At 35.1% G+C, this 17,303-nt stretch overlaps 1 protein-coding gene across 1 annotated transcript in view; it reads left to right on the top strand.

Moving 5' to 3' along the window:
* CSMD1 (CUB and Sushi multiple domains 1) overlaps positions 1-17,303 on the top strand; it is a 1,068,142-nt gene that overhangs the window by 694,799 nt on the left and 356,040 nt on the right. The window lies entirely within an intron of this gene.

Here is a 17,303-nt window from a genome sequence, read left to right as displayed (position 1 = left end):
AAAAAGAAGATATTTTTGAATTTTGAAAGCTGAGAGCCCCCACCCCCCACCAAAAAAAGCAAACCAAAAAAGCCAGAAGTTAAGCCAGCATTCACACAGAACTCATTAAAAGTGTTATGTAATGTTTCAGATGTATTCAGATAAATTAATTCCTCATGTAATAACAGTGAACTCAATGAAGCGAAACCTATGCTGTGTTTGCCTCGTGCCATTTTGCGAGTGCAGAGAGAATGAGTGTCTTGAAAGCTGATGTCTAGAGGATATGTTTTTTTCTCTGTGTTTCTGTCGTGCATTGTTTAATGCAAAGTGAGTTTTTGGTATGCTCACTGGAACAAAAGAGGCATGACAATTTTCTGCTTTAAATATTACACATAGATGGCGTGGCACTCAAAAGCAACTTTTTATGCAAGGTGTTAGCAGAAAAAGTTGATCCATCTCTTTGGTGTCTGTATCTGAATGGGTGATAATTTCATTATTTATAAGTTACTTCTGGGAGCTGTGTGATCTCTGCTTACGGTCTCAGAGCACATGCTGTCAAACACCACATGTAGTTACAGAAAGTGGAAGTAAGACAGGCTGTGGAAGAAATTATTATACGGCAGTCTATTGTTTACCTCAAATGAAACTTGTCTTTTTTTCTTTTTGTTTTGACTTGTAAACTTTATTATCACATCTGACTTCCCAATATAAATCTAAGAAGTGTATTTTTATTATTGCCATTAGTTTCACATATATAAATCTTTTAAAAATTATAAGATTAAAATACAATGGATGGATTCAAATGTATTTTGATGCTCTTTTGGATGTAAGCTTTAAGTATTTAACCATTTATCTTACCTGCATTTATGCAGACAGAAAAGATAATTGGGGATTTGGCTCCAGAGAAGTTATAAGAATGGATATTATAATTTGATGCCGAATAGAATAATTTTTTTAAAAAAGATACATTATATACCAACACCTCTCATTATTTTTTATGTTAGATCTTTTAAAAATTCTCTCTCTAGAAAGCAGAAAGCTTAGTTTTGTCTTTTTGGCTTATGGGGGGTAAATGGAATGCAAATATCATCACGAAAAATGCTGTGAGAGCATTTCCTGTGCATTCCAGGACCTATAGCTTCCCCACAGCTCTTCCTCCCAAGCAGAACCTTCGAGCAGCTGGTTCAAAAAGCATTTCACAGTGGCAACAGTCTTTTAGGATTTATGTAGAAAATGTTACCAGTGTTACCAATGACAATAACATTACTGATAATTCCTTGTGGAATGCAGAATGGTATTTCAGTATTTCAGTCGTGTACAGTCATAGCTCACTCTCCTCCTTTTGGACCTGCCTGGATTCCAGGATGATTTCTTTCAAATCTGCCATTCTTTATAAAGAGTCAGCTAGCAAAGCACGGCTTTCAGATGAAGGTCCTTCTATATTGGAAAGAAAATTCATTATATATTGTAGCACTCCCCAGGGAAAGAAGAGGGCTTTGCTGTTGTTTTTTGTTTTGGTCTGGGTTTTATGTGGAATTTTTGGTAGGGTTTTTGGTTGGTTTTGGGGGATTTTTTTGTTTTGTTTTCATGGGGTTGGTTTGGGGTTTTTTTGTGTTTTGTTTTGTTTTGTTTTTGTAGGGTTTTTTTTGTTTTTGGGGTTTTTTTTGTTTGTTTGTTTAGGTTTTTTTTGTTTGTTTGTTTGTTTTTTTGTTTTATTTATTTGGTTTTGGTTTTTTGGTTTTCTTTTTCTTTTTTCTTTCTTTGGTACACTCGAAGGAAACATATCAAGTTATTTTTTTGCCAGATAGTCCTGATAGGCAGTACCCTTTAGCAGTGAGCCAGATGCAGTTGAATTGTGATTAAATTATGCAAGGATGGGAAAAGCATGGTAAAGATAACTGAAGTAAAATATGGTCCTGGTTCATCCATGCCTTGCACTTGGCAAAGGTGTGAAAGAGTGAACTGGACAAAGGCACACAGGACAGGCAGTTTCCATGGCTCTAAGTGCTTTATCTGCCACAAATGCTGGCCAAATCCAGTCCGTATATTTACCCTTGGTCATCTGAAGCTGATCTCTCAGAGGGGCAAGGGAAGAGTTGTATTTTATGAAACTGCTTAGGGAAAGCAAATCCAATTACATATCTTGGTGTCCATCTGATTAGGTGCCTACCCACTTTTTTATTATTCTGATATATGCTATATTCCCAAAGACCCATCTTCCTGTCATCACTCATTCTAACATGAAAACCTGCAGACTCTGTATCCCTAAAAGCTTTGGCCTTCTCTAAAACTTCTATGACTATAGTTTGCATCGTGACTGATTAAATAAAGTTCTTATTGCTGTCTCTTGTATGAGTGTTTTCATGGCATTATTTCTGTCCAGCAAATCTGTCAGAGGGTGATTATCGTCTCTAAACACCTTGAGCACTACCTCTACAGCAGAGAGATTGTGCGGGAGAGTCCTGTACATCCAAGAGGAGAGCCCTAATGAAGTGAGCTGCAAGGATAAACCAAAATTGGGTAGCCATAGTCCTTATAAATGTCTCATTTTTTAGTCAAATAGAAGATCCTTGTAATTTATCTCTTAAAGTCTACATACCAGGCAGTTACTGCTAGTCATGCTATGTGCAAAGGATAACAAGTGAACAGAGGTCTTCCGGACACCAGTTCACAGAATATTGGGAAGGCAGGGCCATAACTGCAGACCTGCTAATTGGCACCTCTACAAATCTTTGTGCCTTCTGCAGCCCAGAAACAGAGAAGGGTTAGGAGAGCAGACTGCCCCAGAAGCCCCTAATGCCACCACCCTCCTGCTGCAGCAACCGGGCAGCCTCACACTTCCACACACACCCCCTCACCAGCAGGAGGACAGAGCACAGGAATTCATCAAGCTCACAGTAAATGCCAAGGAAGTTCAGTGAGGTGAGACACATCATATCAGGCGAAAACTGCAAATGATTATACAGTTTATGTGGTGTGTGCAAATCTGCCAGTGCAGTGATGCTAGGAGGGGAAGGCAGCAGTGAGAATGAAGTGCCTGGGAGAGCTGATTTCCTGAGTTTGCTCGTGTCAAAATGCAGTGTGTTGAGTTGCCTGCCATGTGACACAGCTAAGTGCAGGGAATGTCCACAGTCTCAAACAGTGACAAAAATTAACAGACACAGTGATACTTTTATAAATATCGCATTCATATTGAACCATGTTATCATTTCATAGTAATTACTGAATATTGAGTGACCTAACATCACTGTGCAAAATGGTGCATGTGAACTACTGTGTTTTACGAAGTGCAAATTGTGTAAGTATTCCCTAAGTAAAAAGCTCTTATACTTCACAAAAGCAATTCCAGACTTTTGTGGTATTATTTGAAAATGTTTTTTAGAGTATTAGGAAAACCCATGTTAAATACTTTGAAGATCATGATTTTAGTGTAAGATTAATGCATCCTCTGAAACTTGAGTTACAGAGTTTACCTAAACAGTCCTTCACCCTGAAGATGATAAAAAGAGCTACTTTACAACAATTATTTTTGTGATGTAGTGCCAAAAAACAAATTAGTTTACAGACTAAGTATTGATTGGTTGCAGCACATTAAGTTGAATTAATGGCACATGCTCTTGAAGCTACAGTGATTAATACCAAAATGGGATTACATTGCTAATTCTATGTAAGAAAGAATGACAGCAGTCATTATTTATTTTGTTGTTGGGTAACGGAGAAAAATGGCTCAGGAAATTGTAACAAAAAGTTAAAAATTTTAGAATGAAAATTTGTTGCTTACCAATATATTCCTCACATTTTAAATAAACTGACAATTTCATCATCTTGGCATTTGACTGCTTATAAATGTACTTTGACAGAAGCAATATGGAGACTAGTCAAATTTTATTCTTCATTTAATGAAAGTATTTTCCTAAGAAGGACAATATTGGACTAAATAGTTGCATTTGATAGCACAATTTTCTGGCTTTTTTTTTTTTAGCAGAAATCAATTTATTTAAGTACTTTTATATTTTGATCAATAAATCAATGCTTATAAATCAGTCGCAAACCAATGTGCAATCAACTTAACAAACAGATACGACAACTGCTAAAGGTCATGACAAGTTTCAGATATATAAAGAAAAATTATTGCTGCTTACTACATTTTAAAAATGAAATTTATATCTTCTCTTGATATAAATACAAATTTCTGGTTATTATATTTAAATTTAAGTTATCTTACAAATGTTCCCCAAAATATCTTATTATTTAATAATTTTTTAGTATATTTTTCCAAAATTATTTTAGGATCACTGAAAACTTATGTAAGAGTTCCATTTATTCTTTCAAAATGCACATGTAATAGAAAAATATCCACTAAAAATTCTGGGGTTTCTTTTTTTTTTTGTGCTTGTATTGTGTTGAGTCTTCACACATGAAAAACCTTTTCTTACTGAATTTGGATCTTACATGTTATTTATTACGTGCTGTGTCAGAATCAAAAAATGATAAAAAATACTGTTAAATATTCATTGTTCTGATAGTTGTCAGTTTTAAATTTTAAAAATCCCAACTATACAACATCAAATCTCTCTCATTCTTTAAAATTATGCTCTAAGCTACATTAGTTTACATTAATTAAATATAGCATCTCATGCTTGCATTAATTTAAGAAACTTTGTATGATGGGATTGATGGGATTGATCACCAATAAACATGATACAAAACAAGTTACCCCAGTAATTACAGGCAGTTGATATCAAAAGATCCTAGGTTTGGATATTGTATGCCTAAGTGCTCTCAATATTAAGTCTGTTTTTTGCTTTGAGTATTTAAAATACTACATGAAGCTGTATTTAAAAAATAGTGATAGAAACAACACACACACACTAGGATAAAGTAGAGAGATCTTATCAGTTTTTTAAAAAAATAAGTCTGCTAGAAAGTATATTTGTTCTGCAGAATTCCAAAGGCCTGTGCCCTTTCAAGAAGCATGAATTTAAAAGCACTGGAGAAATAAATGCAACATAAATCTCTCTTTTTAATTGGTTAGGAAACACAAGGCTTAAGTATCTAACATCTTTGGGCCTAGCCTATCTGCCAATTTTATTTCAAAAAGTCTTTTTACAGAAATACTTGAGCAAATGTTAATTGTTCAGTTAAAGAAAAGAGGGAAGTAACGTTTAAAACACTGGCATTTTTATGCAACAGGTGAAGGGATAGATCCTGGAATATTTAAAATTAAAATATCCTTGTTATATATGTCTATGTATACCTACCTGCATACATACATACAATTATAAATAATGCATAATACTTAATATTCCATTACACCATTTACCACATGCCTAGTAAAAGATTAATGACTCTATTTCCCCGTGTTACAGAGTATTATGGTATGAAATTGGGCAGTGGGAAAAAATAACTGCTGGATTAACCTCTAACTGTTTTATAAAGCATTAATAAAATAGGAAGGCTAATTACCATTATATACTTTGTCCTATCACAGACTAATAATACAGAGTTTCCTAAGAGCTACAGAGTTTGGAATTTTCAGAGAAGATTAGTATCCCTATGCAATGAAATTCTTCTACAATGCTATTTCATTATATTGTATAAATGGCTTCATAAATCAGGTTACTAAATTATACTTGGTGTTCCTAAATAAGCCCTCATCACGGCAGGAGTTTAAATATCTTTTAAAATACTATGCAAAAATCTTGCTGGGAAAAGAACTACTGCCTAAATAGATTTGTGAAGAAAAGCATCCCTTATAGCTACAAGCAAAACAAGGTGCTTCATCAATTATTTAATACATAATTTGCATATATAATTTGTAAAATAACCAGAAGAAAGCTTCTATTAAAATATGTAAAACAAGGTGTAATCTGATTGAATTATGGATGTTTAAAATGAATTGTTATCCAGCTAGGAAGCTGAAACTGCCATTAACTAATTTTCATATACAATTATAGAATGTTACCGATTATTAAAAGTGAATGTTCATACTGTAGGCTAAACTGACATTCAATTTTGTTATTTTCAAAGTCAAAGGCTTAAAAATAAGCAACTTGCTTTCAGCAATTATAATTCTGTATAAATTAAATATTCATGCAAAATATAAATATATACTTTCATACTTTTATGTAATTTTCTTGGCTTAAGTTCTATATACAGCTCTGTTAAAAATATAGATGTGGGCAGTAAATAGGCTGGCAAAATGAAGTCTGTGTAGATTCAAATAATGTATTTAAATTATGAAGGCGTTCAGAATTTGTGGGTGGGTGACTTCGGATTTCTAGAACATAAAAAACATGGAAACAGCTTTAATTAAAGAAAGAAGTATGACACTGGTCTATGCAGTGAAGGTATGCTGCAGAATACAGACACCCTTACTATTATGTCCTTTGAAAGAGTCAGAGACTTCCCATCTCCTGCAAGGTTTCCACTTTCCACACAGGCTCATACTGAACTTGTGCACATGTTGAGATCCTGATCTTCTAAATCCTCGTTGTGGGAGAATATCTTCAGAATTTGGTAGAAGGTCTTGGACTATTTTCTTTTTCCGGAATATGTTATCTGCATTAAGAAACACTTTGGAAAACAATTTCACTGTGTTGGTGCAGTATCTCACTGTCTGCTGTTAGGCTGTCACACCGGAATGTGCCTATTCCTGCAGCTCTTCTGAGCAGAACTGGAAAGGATCAGTGTCATCTGTGTTTGACACAGGGAAGTTTTGTTCAGTGACAGCTAATTTATGAGCTTCAGAGCAGTTTGTGTCCACTACTCCTTCTTCACTTGGAAAAAAAGAAGTAAAAAATTTATGCAACACTGTATACTAATTTCCTCAATAATGTTCATTTGGGAATTTGAAATATTTTTGGAATGGGAACAAACACAGCAAGAAGGAATTAAAATGGAAATAAATACATTGGCTTACTTTTGGCAGGAAAGTACTAGTTGCTAGGGGGAGGGGATTATTCAGCATATGTTCTGCCACAGAAATCAATAGAACAAATTGTTTGTTCTTAAACAAACAAGCAGCAATAAGGTTACTCAGCTACTTATTTTTTAAAAAACAAATGCAAAGAAAAATCTCGAAGTATCTGGCTGAGTTTTGTGGCTTACGTTGGCATACTTGAAGGGACTGTAGCTGTGGTGCTCTGGCTCATATATATGCTTCTATCATACAAGCCATCTCAACACTGGTAAGAGTGACAGGATCGATTTTTTATATATCAAAGTTTTAACTTTTAATACCCATGATGTTTTAATACATGTTTTAATACACATGATAGCATCAGAAAAGAAGTTTATCTCAAAGTCCACATAATTTCTGATAATACAAGCACTTGTTTGATTTCTGTCTTCACTGTCACAGTATTTTCTGCTTCAGGCTTCTAACACGAAAGAGGTTCTCCTGCATAAGCAAAAGATGTGTCAAAAAAATGTGCATATCTTCCATAGTTTAACACTTTTGAACTGAACTCTGAAGATCACTGCCTCTGTTAGAGGAGCTGCAAAGTCAGTGAATTAACAAATTAAAAAAAGCAAAACAGTATGGCTTCTCTAAGCCAGCATTTTATGTGGCATATATTTCATTCAAGAAGCAACTTTTATTGACATGTCACCTTTTCTTCCATGTGTTTGAAGTCATATGGTAAACCTGATTTGTACTGAGAAGTCATATTCCTTTCTCAATTCTACCAGACCTGGTTTTCAGTAGTCTGCAGATGCATCTGCAGTCCAGAACATCTGAGGCTAAAATGAAAAGCACTTATGTTGAGATTAAAACTATAGCATGAAGCAGTGCTTGTATATTACTCTGTTGTACCTAGGGAATATACTAAAAACTTAATCCACAATTTAGAGTATGAAAGTTCAAAAGCACTTAAAAAACAATAAATGATAGTAATTTCTTATGTAGTCCTCAAGGAGAAGTGCTCATGTGTAAGATGGGCTTGGTTTGACAGAGAATGAGACATTTTGGAGAGGCAGAGCTTGAATACCACACCACTGTTGTTACAAAAAATAGAACGTGCCCTCAATTTCAGTCAGGTTTGCTAGATTTTTTTTTCTGTTTTCAGTCTTTCAGTTCTCTTTCAGTTCTTATTCAAGGAGCCATTGCTTCTTGTCTTACTTGTATGTACTGCATTTTAGTTTTGTTCAGAGCAGCCTATATGATGCTGTGTTTCATATTTGGGACCAAACCAATGTTGATAAAACATCAAGAGTTGTGGCTGTCATTGAACAGTGTTTATGCAGTGTTCAAGCTTTTTCTAGCTATCTCACTCTTTCTTTTTCATAATTTTTTCCCCCTTTATTTTGAAATTTTGACATTACTTTCAGACTGTCTGACTGTTGCCATTTAAATCCAGATCTTGTTTCCACTCTATTTGAATCAGGCACTGGGTTCCCATCAGGAAGGTCTGGAAGAAAAAGAGTAGATGATTGTGCAAGGAAAGATTACCTCTCTGGATATTCATTGATCACTAGAAGTGGAGAGTTCTGAATATTCATTGATCACTAGAAGGCACATCACACTTCAGCACCTTAGGTTTTGTTAAATTTGGTGTGTATTTGGGATGTATTGCTTAAACATGTTTCTTTCAGTCATCTTGAATTACTGTTTTACAAAGGACTCCTATTTGGCCATTTTTAGTAGATGATGGAAGAGCAAAATGTACATCTTTGACACAAAGGTCACTTTTGCAACAAATATGGGTTTTGAAGGTGGTGTTAATACATTCCCATGGAAAAAGTGTTGTTTGTTTGGTTTTTTTAAAATTTTTTGTGGGTTTTTTTTTGTTTTTTTTGGGTTTGCGTTTTTTTGGTTTTGTTTTTGTTTTTTTTTGTTTTGTTTTGGTTTGGTTTGTGTTTTTTTTTTTTTTGTTTGTTTGTTTTTTAGTGTGGAGAACTGTGTTTTCTTTGTGGCTCTCTCAAAAGTGAATGAGATGATAAACAACTATTTCAATTTAATATCATTAAAACAAGCATAAAGAAATCCAAAGCAGATGCCTGAAAAAGAAAATTTAAGCCCCAACTGCCTCTATTCGATAGATATGTACAAGTGAAAAAAGAAAAAAAAGATAAAAATACATTTCTGAACAACTTTAAAACAATTGAAAACATCAGCCCTGATTAGAATATTGCCAATAATATTTACCAGCTCTTTGTTCCTGTTTTGCCATCCACTGAAGTCCTGTCCTTAAAATACATATTCAGACATTACTACTTCAGACTTTAGAGAAGTAATATGCAACCTCACTGATGATCTGAAATATTCCCAATGAGTGAGATATTCAGGATGAGTGTCAGACATATTTTTCAGCTAAAGGCATGGCAACTCAAAATACATCTTTTGAGGGAACCGATAAAGCATATATATAGAATAAAGGAATGAAACAAAACTGCTCATTTTCTTGGATAGTTTTATTTAGAGTTTAATAAAATTAAAATAAAAACTAGTGTGAACTAACTGTGTTGGCATAGGATAGTTTGCTGTAGTCAGAAGTCTAGTGTTTGCATTATTTCTTCACTTACATGTACGAGCTTTCATATGGATACAACTTTCACACATGGATATACAAACATATCTATAAGGTCCAAACTCCCATCATTCTCCCTAGTAAACAGTCACTTTGTTTGTTTCAGTGTGTGCTGGTGTAAGAGAACACACTCTATTTTACCTTCTTTGCTGATTATTTTTACACATTCTTTGCTTAGTGCAAACTCTTCAGTAGACTCTGACACATTTTGTTGGCAGAAGTTGCCTCAAGCCTTGCAATTCTGTTCTCTTTTCGAGTTTTGTTGCCTCCTGTTGACACTATATGGGAGAGGCACTCATAACCTTTCTGAACAATGCATTTAAGCTGGAGGTAACAGAGGGTATTCATAAGGAGAAAGCCTCTCTTGGTGAAGAAATTAATATAGTAAATATTGAGGAATCCATTCAGTGCCAGTAGCAGGTGAGCAAGATGCAGCTTGAGCTGCAGGCGAAGCCCAAAAACTGGGCAAAAACTGCAGTAAACTTTGCAAATAAAGGGCATGGGGACCTGTGGCCCAGCCAGGGGACCAGACACTCAGAGACATGGCAAGAGCTGAAGACTCTGCTGGCAGAGTCCAGAGCTTGGACTGTGAGGGTATAAAAACCCTGAGGTTTCCTTTTTTGGGAGTTCTTCCTCAAAAGAATAACAGCTCCAGCTGTTATTCTGTTAATGCATCATGATTAAATTATTTTAAGGATCCTGGTCTGAGACTCTGCGGTGGGAAACCAGGGGTTGAACCAGTGAGAAAACGTGGCCTGTGTGAGAGTGGGGTGTGCAGGGAGAGAAACAGAAACCTGTCAGATCACCGGAGCTGCCTGCTGTGAAGGGGCTTCAGTCCCTACCCTTAAAGTCTCTGGTGGTGGGAGTGTGACTGCCAGTGTGGCTTCTGTATGGTCAGACAGGAAAGTTTCCTTAACAATAAAAATGTAAAAGCAGAAAAACTGTATTTAGTTCAGACAACAACTGTGTGTAATCAGATGACAAAACCTTTTGGATGAAAATTAGAAGGAAAGAGATGTTAAAGGGACATGACACAATTTGCTCTAACAGCAAGCTTATTAACACTTCATGCTTAAAATGCTGCTCTCTACCAACTAATAAAAAGAGCCCATCTGCTGCACACCAGGTAATTAAAGCTCATAAGAAAAAATTCTTGGCAAAAGGAGGAGAGACAAATCTGCCACGTTAGCTGGAATTGGATTATGGCTTTGGAATTCTCCAGTACTGCAGCAGCTATTTTATATTCCATATTAACATATTATACATGCTAAATACAAGTATAGCAGTCCTGTTGGTCTACTTGCATTCCTATGGCTTAGAGCATTTCTAAGATGATCATTCTGTCTAATAGTAAATATTTTAGTCCTCTCTCTCTTGACATTTTTTTGTAATAACAGCATAATTATCATAGATATCTAGGAAAAACGTAATGATTTTCCCTCATAGAAAGTAGGAAGAACATCTCAATGAGTGAAATAGTTTTTGTTAAAGCCTTATACTTTTAAAATAACTTACAACTCGTTTTTCACAAAAATATATTTACATTACATTACAATAATGGTTTTGGCAAAAGTCTGAGTCTACTCCTAATTTTTCATATTGTTGGGAAAGTTTACTCCATGCCCATGCCCGTCAGTAGTCCTGGCTCATGGTATATAGGTAATCTGTGTTTCAGGGGACAATAGAGTTACAATATTTTCTTTTATCTTTAATTTCTTGTGTAGACAAAATGAAAGGTTTGTTGAGGAAGTTGTGTATTATTGTGCAATTTAAACTGTTTGTTATACTGTTACACATTATCTTGCTCTCCCTTAACAATCAGATAATTTTTTTTGTATTTCTTTTTTCTGTACAATAGAGGCTGAAAGCACTTTAATTGACAGAGGCTCAGCTAGAATTCGTGGATCCCTCCTGAGCCCCTGCTGTGTTCTCCCACCCTTGTAAACAACACTGCTGTGGGTAACAAATTCCCCTGGATTAGGGGAGTAGCAGGATTAGCTTTAATACTGGTGGGATGTCATCAAGTAATACACAGAGTACTCAAAGGTAATTATAGTTGTTAATATTTAAAAGCTGTAGAAGTGGTCATATGAATAAGTCTAGCACATGGACTATATGATTGGCTCTTCATGGACTCAGAAAAAGGAAAAAAAGACCAAAATATATTTTACAGGACAGTTAAAGGTCAAATCCTCTTGTATTTTAAAGGTTCAATCTGCATAATAACAAAGAGCAGAGTCACTTCTAAGAAGTATCTGGAAAAAGTATTTTTTAAAATAAAAAAATTATTTTCTTCAGACATCATTCTAAAATGATGGTTGATTAATTTGGTTGTGCAAAGGCTTTTGAAAAAAAAACAAACCTAAACTAAAATTCAGTCTAAAATATAAATTCATTTGTGAAATTCACAGAGGCCAGGATACAGGGGCTTAGGCTGGAGAGCATTGAGTAATCCTATTTGTCACATTGTAATCAGCTATATCTTGAATTATATTTTCCAAAAAAATTCAAATGAAACAAATATTATTCTTAGATATATATCTCAGAAATTAATTATTAAATTGTTTTAACTTCTGGCCTCTTAAAAAAAAAGGGAAAAAAAAAAAGACCTTGTCAAATTCCATTTCACAGTATTTTAACTGGAAACAAATCCTCATAAAAGCTTAACTATAATGGCTTGAATGGTTGTATAGCTATCTAGAATTCCCCATAGACAAAGGACTGCACACCATTACCTGTGACTGTTTAGCTGAAGAAAAGCAACTTTGAATCCAAAAGAAAGGGCTTTTGGGACCTCATGAAACAAATACATGCAATATCAATAGAACATATGTGCCCCTTTTTGCTCACAGTTATACCCTTGTTGTCATAAAGAAGAGCAGGCTCAGTTTTTCAATACAATGGTAATTGCATCAAAGATTCACAGCATGTTTACAACAGAGAAAAAAAAAACTCACAAGACCCTCAACCCCTAAAAAAACCCCAAATCAAAGCAAATCAAAATCTCCCACCTGATACCTGTGTAGAAATTATAGTTTAAAGAAAATAATCTGTCAGCAGTAAGTCTTTTCTTAAATGCATATGTTTACATTCTTCACAATATTGAGCACTTCTGAGAAAGATGGCAAAATAGAAGTAAGATATTAGTTGAGAGGTTAAGACTAAAAACTGATGTTGTAGTTCACATGCCTATTTTTTGACAGTACTTTAGTGGAATGTCTGTTAGCCTGTGTCTTATAACAGAAAAAGGTTGGCAAAATTGATGTTATATGTACAACACCAGTTTCTACACCAAAGCTGTGTTCAACAGGGGAGACTAAAAAAAGTGCTATTTTGTGACAGTCATGTAATGGTTCCTTGTTTTAAATATATAAGGAGTAAAAATAGTTATGAAGAAGTAGAAAATCCTGATGTTAGAGCCCTTTGGCAGAATTTTAAAGAGCAAAAATGACTTCAAATATCTCCTATTAATGCTGTTTAAGTAAAAAAGATTAGTTTGCATAATGATAACAAACTTGTGGGTCATAAGAATTGCTAAGGCCTCTATGATGTTTTTCGTTGAGTTGCAGAGTGCAAATGATCTTAGTGATGTGTATGTACTATAGTTTGACTATTACTTTTCATCAAACTGAAATTTTCCATTTTTGATTGTAATTTCTCTTGGAATCCAGTATGTTACAGAGTAATAATTTAGGTTTTCTTACATAATTTGTTCAAGTTGCCATAAAGATATTTATTTAACAACATATTAGAGACGAACAAAAGATTTTGGTGCCCCTCGTCTGGAGACAATATCCTAACCAGTGTGTTGGAGCCATTCAGTTCTAATTTTCTGACCAAATGGTAAGGAATTTGGAAGGGGTTTTTTTGTTTGTTTGTTGGTTTTGGTTTTTTTGGGTTTTTTTTTATAATTTCATATTTTTTAGGAGCCTACTAACTACAACAATCACAGAACAATGGTAATTACAGGTATCTGACCAAGTCAGAGGAAGAAACTGAGTAACTTTTCCCTGCCCAAATAAGGAATCTCCCTGTACAAAAACAGAAAAATTCTACCTTCAGTGACATAACATGAATGTCAAACACCTTGGTTTACTTTTTCTGTATCAAATGTTCACCTTAACAATTTTGGTTGGTTCACATAAAATTGAGAAAACAGAGCAGATCAATGTGAAGTTGCTATCCCAATGTGTAGTGGTTCACCTTTAAAGTACAACATGAGTAATTTCTGTAATAATAATTTCTGTCTCAGAAAAAATGTTTGTTACATTTTTTTTTCAGATTTCTTTTTCTCAGGAGTGGAAACTGTGGGGCTGCAAGTGCAGAACTCCTGATTCTTTGTAGGGATTGCAGTAAGGGTCATTCTTTCTTGAATGGCATCCCTGAAAACTTAATGATTGGTCATGAATCAGCCTTAGACAAAATTTTCAAAATATTATAAGCAAACATTAAGATGGGTTGCACCATCACTGAATTACTCTAAAGAATCTTTTCAGAACCTCAGGAAGCAGTTTAGCATTTTGAATAATTGGGAGGTGCTTCATGTTTGAATTGCAATGAAGCAGTGTCTGAATTTGATTCCAGAACTGGACTTCTAAAGGCTGCTTTAGGATTTATGTCTGTATCATCTCTTTATATTTGTCCTCCAGGTTAGCTGGAATGCCAGTTCTGATTCAGAAGCAGGGAGTTGAATTGTGAATGTAGCACTGTGATAGCAAAACCTTAATGCTTTTGGGTCAAAATCCACCTGACTTGATGCACTTGCATCATGGTACATATCTCATCAAAAGTCTTTGCAGACATGATTTATCCAATAGTAAGACAAATTATAAGCATTTTAGAACAAACTCTGGACAGTAAAATTTAGGGAATTTTTTTTTTCATTGAGAAAATCTTACACAAATTATTAAGATTAAAAGATCTCTGGTATAATCCAAATCCAGATGTTCATGACACATAGCACTAATTACTGTACTTGTAATTCATCCATTTTAATATTTTAAATCAATTGCATATTTTACCATGCATCAAAGCAAAGCCTAAATGTAAACTTACAAAAATCAAAGTTCAAATTTTCTTTACAGTATATGACTTAAAATTTCTTTTGTTGAAATTCTTTATCCTGTTAAAAGGCTCACACAAGAAGCATGAAAATATAAATATATAGATGTACAATGGTTATGCCATGCATTTTTGGGACAGCTCTGTCACCTTTTTCTGTTTGCTGCAAACCTGTAACATAGGTGAGAAACACAAGCTAACTTTTTGTGCCAGATAAAGATGACTCATTATAAAGCTTCTGTAACCAAATCTGGTGTGATTTCCTGTCATAGCACTGCCTCTCAGGGTGAAGGCTGAGCTCTGTAACAAAAAACTGCACATAACATAAGCATTTTTCAATACCTGAGAAATATAAACTCATTTTAAATCTTGTATATGTGGTAAGAGTAAATTTTTTCACAAAGACAACTGAAACTTAACTTTTTTTCCCCCTACACTCTCTGAACAAGCATGAAATGAAATGGATCCAGGGGTTAATTACGAGTTGCTTTGTATTTTTCCTGGCTGTAAACTTGTAGAGGCACTCTAATAGAGTTTCAAGTGTTTGACATATTTAATTTTATCACATGCATTACTTCAAACAAACTACTTTGAAGGAGATGTAGCTTTTTCTGTTAATGTTTGAATGTGTTTACATTTTTCGCAGCTTACAAATATGTTTTCCTTGGTCTTATCTAAAGCAAAGCTTCACAGGAAATTGATGTAAAACCATTATTATGATCTGTGGGGTGTTGTTTTGTGTTTGGGGATTTTTAGGGGTTTTTTGTTGGTTTTTTGGTGTAGTTTTTTCTTTCTTCTTTTTGGTTGGTTGGTGGGTTTGAGGTTTTTTTTTTTTTGGTTTGTTTGTTTTTTGGTTTTTTTTTTCTGTAGGACTTAATATTTTTTCATTGAAGTGTTTGCTGGGTTTTGTTTGTATGTTTTGCTTTACCTGTTCCTGTTATCAGGCTCAGACAAGAAGTTATTTTGTATCTCCATCCCTTGTTCTGTGCATGTATGACTTTGGGAACCATGTTCGTATTTTATTTTAGTGTCTTTTTGGTGGACATGGAATAATTCATTATTATACCATCTCAGACATCTCTTTTCCGCAGCACTTACTTTTCTAACACCACGTAAGGTGGACAAGAGAGATCTTCTTTTTTAAGATGAAGTACTAGCTTGAATGGTAGTTATTAATCTTATTACAGCTATCTAAAATACTCATTCAGGAATTCCTCTTAATTGTACGAGATTCATGGACTTCTCTTCCTGTATTTTAGATGCTTGATGTCCATTTGACTTTCAGATATTTTTGTACTTGTAAGTCATCCAGCAGATTTGTTCTTAAATTCCTCTTCTAAGACACATTCAAAAGTCATTGCCTTTTTTATTCTCTTATTCTCTCTTGCTTCTGGGTTTGGTGGTTGTTTTTTTTTTGTTTGTTTGGTTTTTTTTTTTGTTTGTTTGTTTGTTTTTTTTTTCTGTGAAAGTAATCTACTGTCTTGAAAGCAGCAGCCATAGTTTTATGATTGTCACTCTGAGGTTGAGTCGTGGTCTACCTGTCCCAGGACTGCTTGGCTATGGTTAAATAAGATATTATCTTGTTTCAGGCTGACTGACCTCACTGTGTTAGTTTCTTAATAAAGACATATATAAAGACATGTTTCATCTATTTCTGTGATCTCTTTTGTCCTTGAGTTCTGTTCCATCCAGTATGGATCATTCAGTTTAATGTTGTCATTGTCCTGTGCTGGTGGCCAGTCATGAGTGGTGTACCCAGGGCTCAGTATCAAGGCCAGTTCTGTTTAATATCTTCATTGACGAGCTGGATGAGAGTATCATGTGCTTTGCAGGCAACACCATATTGGGCTGGAGTGCTGACTGAGGGATCTGAACAGTCTGGACCAATTGTCTAAGGTTCAACCAAGTACCAGTCATGCACTTGTGTCACAACAACCCCTGCTGTGCTACAGGCTGGAGCCAGAGGGGCTGGCAAAGCTCCCAGCAGAAAAGGACCTGGGGCTGCTGGTCCTCAGCCAGCTGAACATGAGCCAGTGAGTGCCCAGGTGGCACATAAGGCCAATGACAATGGCTCGTATCAGAAATAGCAGTGTCCAGAGAAGGGCAACAAAGCTGATGATATGTCCAGAGAATGAGTCCTGTGAGAAGCAGCTGAGGGAGCTGGGAGTGTTTAGCCTGGAGAAAAGGAGAGGCCTTATCAGGAGAGACCTTATCACTCTCCACAACTGCCTGAAAGGAGGCTGGAGCCAGGTGCGGGTGGGTCTCTTCTCGTAGGCAACCAGCTCCAAGAGGCCTCAAGCTGTGCCAGGGGTTCAGGTTGAACATCAGAAATAACTTCCTCACTGAAAGAGAATTTAGGCATTGGAAAGGGTTTCCCAGGGAGGTAGTGGAGTTACAATCCCTGGAAGTATTCAAAAAAATGACTGGATATGGCATTTAGTGCTATCGTTGAGTTGTCAAGGTATAGTTCAGATAAAGGCTCAGCTAAATGATACTGGAGATCTTTTTTCAACCTTGATTCTATGATTCAATAAAATGCACTTGTAGTAACACCCAGATGAACTTAGTATTTTTACTTACTCCACTTTTGCTTTCTTTTATGCATAAAGATATTTATGTAGAGTTGCTTTTTTTGGGGTTTTTTGTTTGGTTGGGTTTTTTTGTTTTGTTTTTGATTTTGTTTGCTTCTTTTCTTTGAAGAAGCCTTGCACATACCTTTGGTTACCATAGCTT

This window comes from Pyrgilauda ruficollis, unplaced genomic scaffold, assembly GCF_017590135.1.
Source record: "Pyrgilauda ruficollis isolate IOZ18807 unplaced genomic scaffold, ASM1759013v1 scaffold40, whole genome shotgun sequence".
NCBI classification, from domain to species: Eukaryota; Metazoa; Chordata; class Aves; order Passeriformes; family Passeridae; genus Pyrgilauda; species Pyrgilauda ruficollis.
Note: the sequence above shows the minus strand (reverse complement) of the source record. Positions and strands in the feature narration are given on the sequence as shown.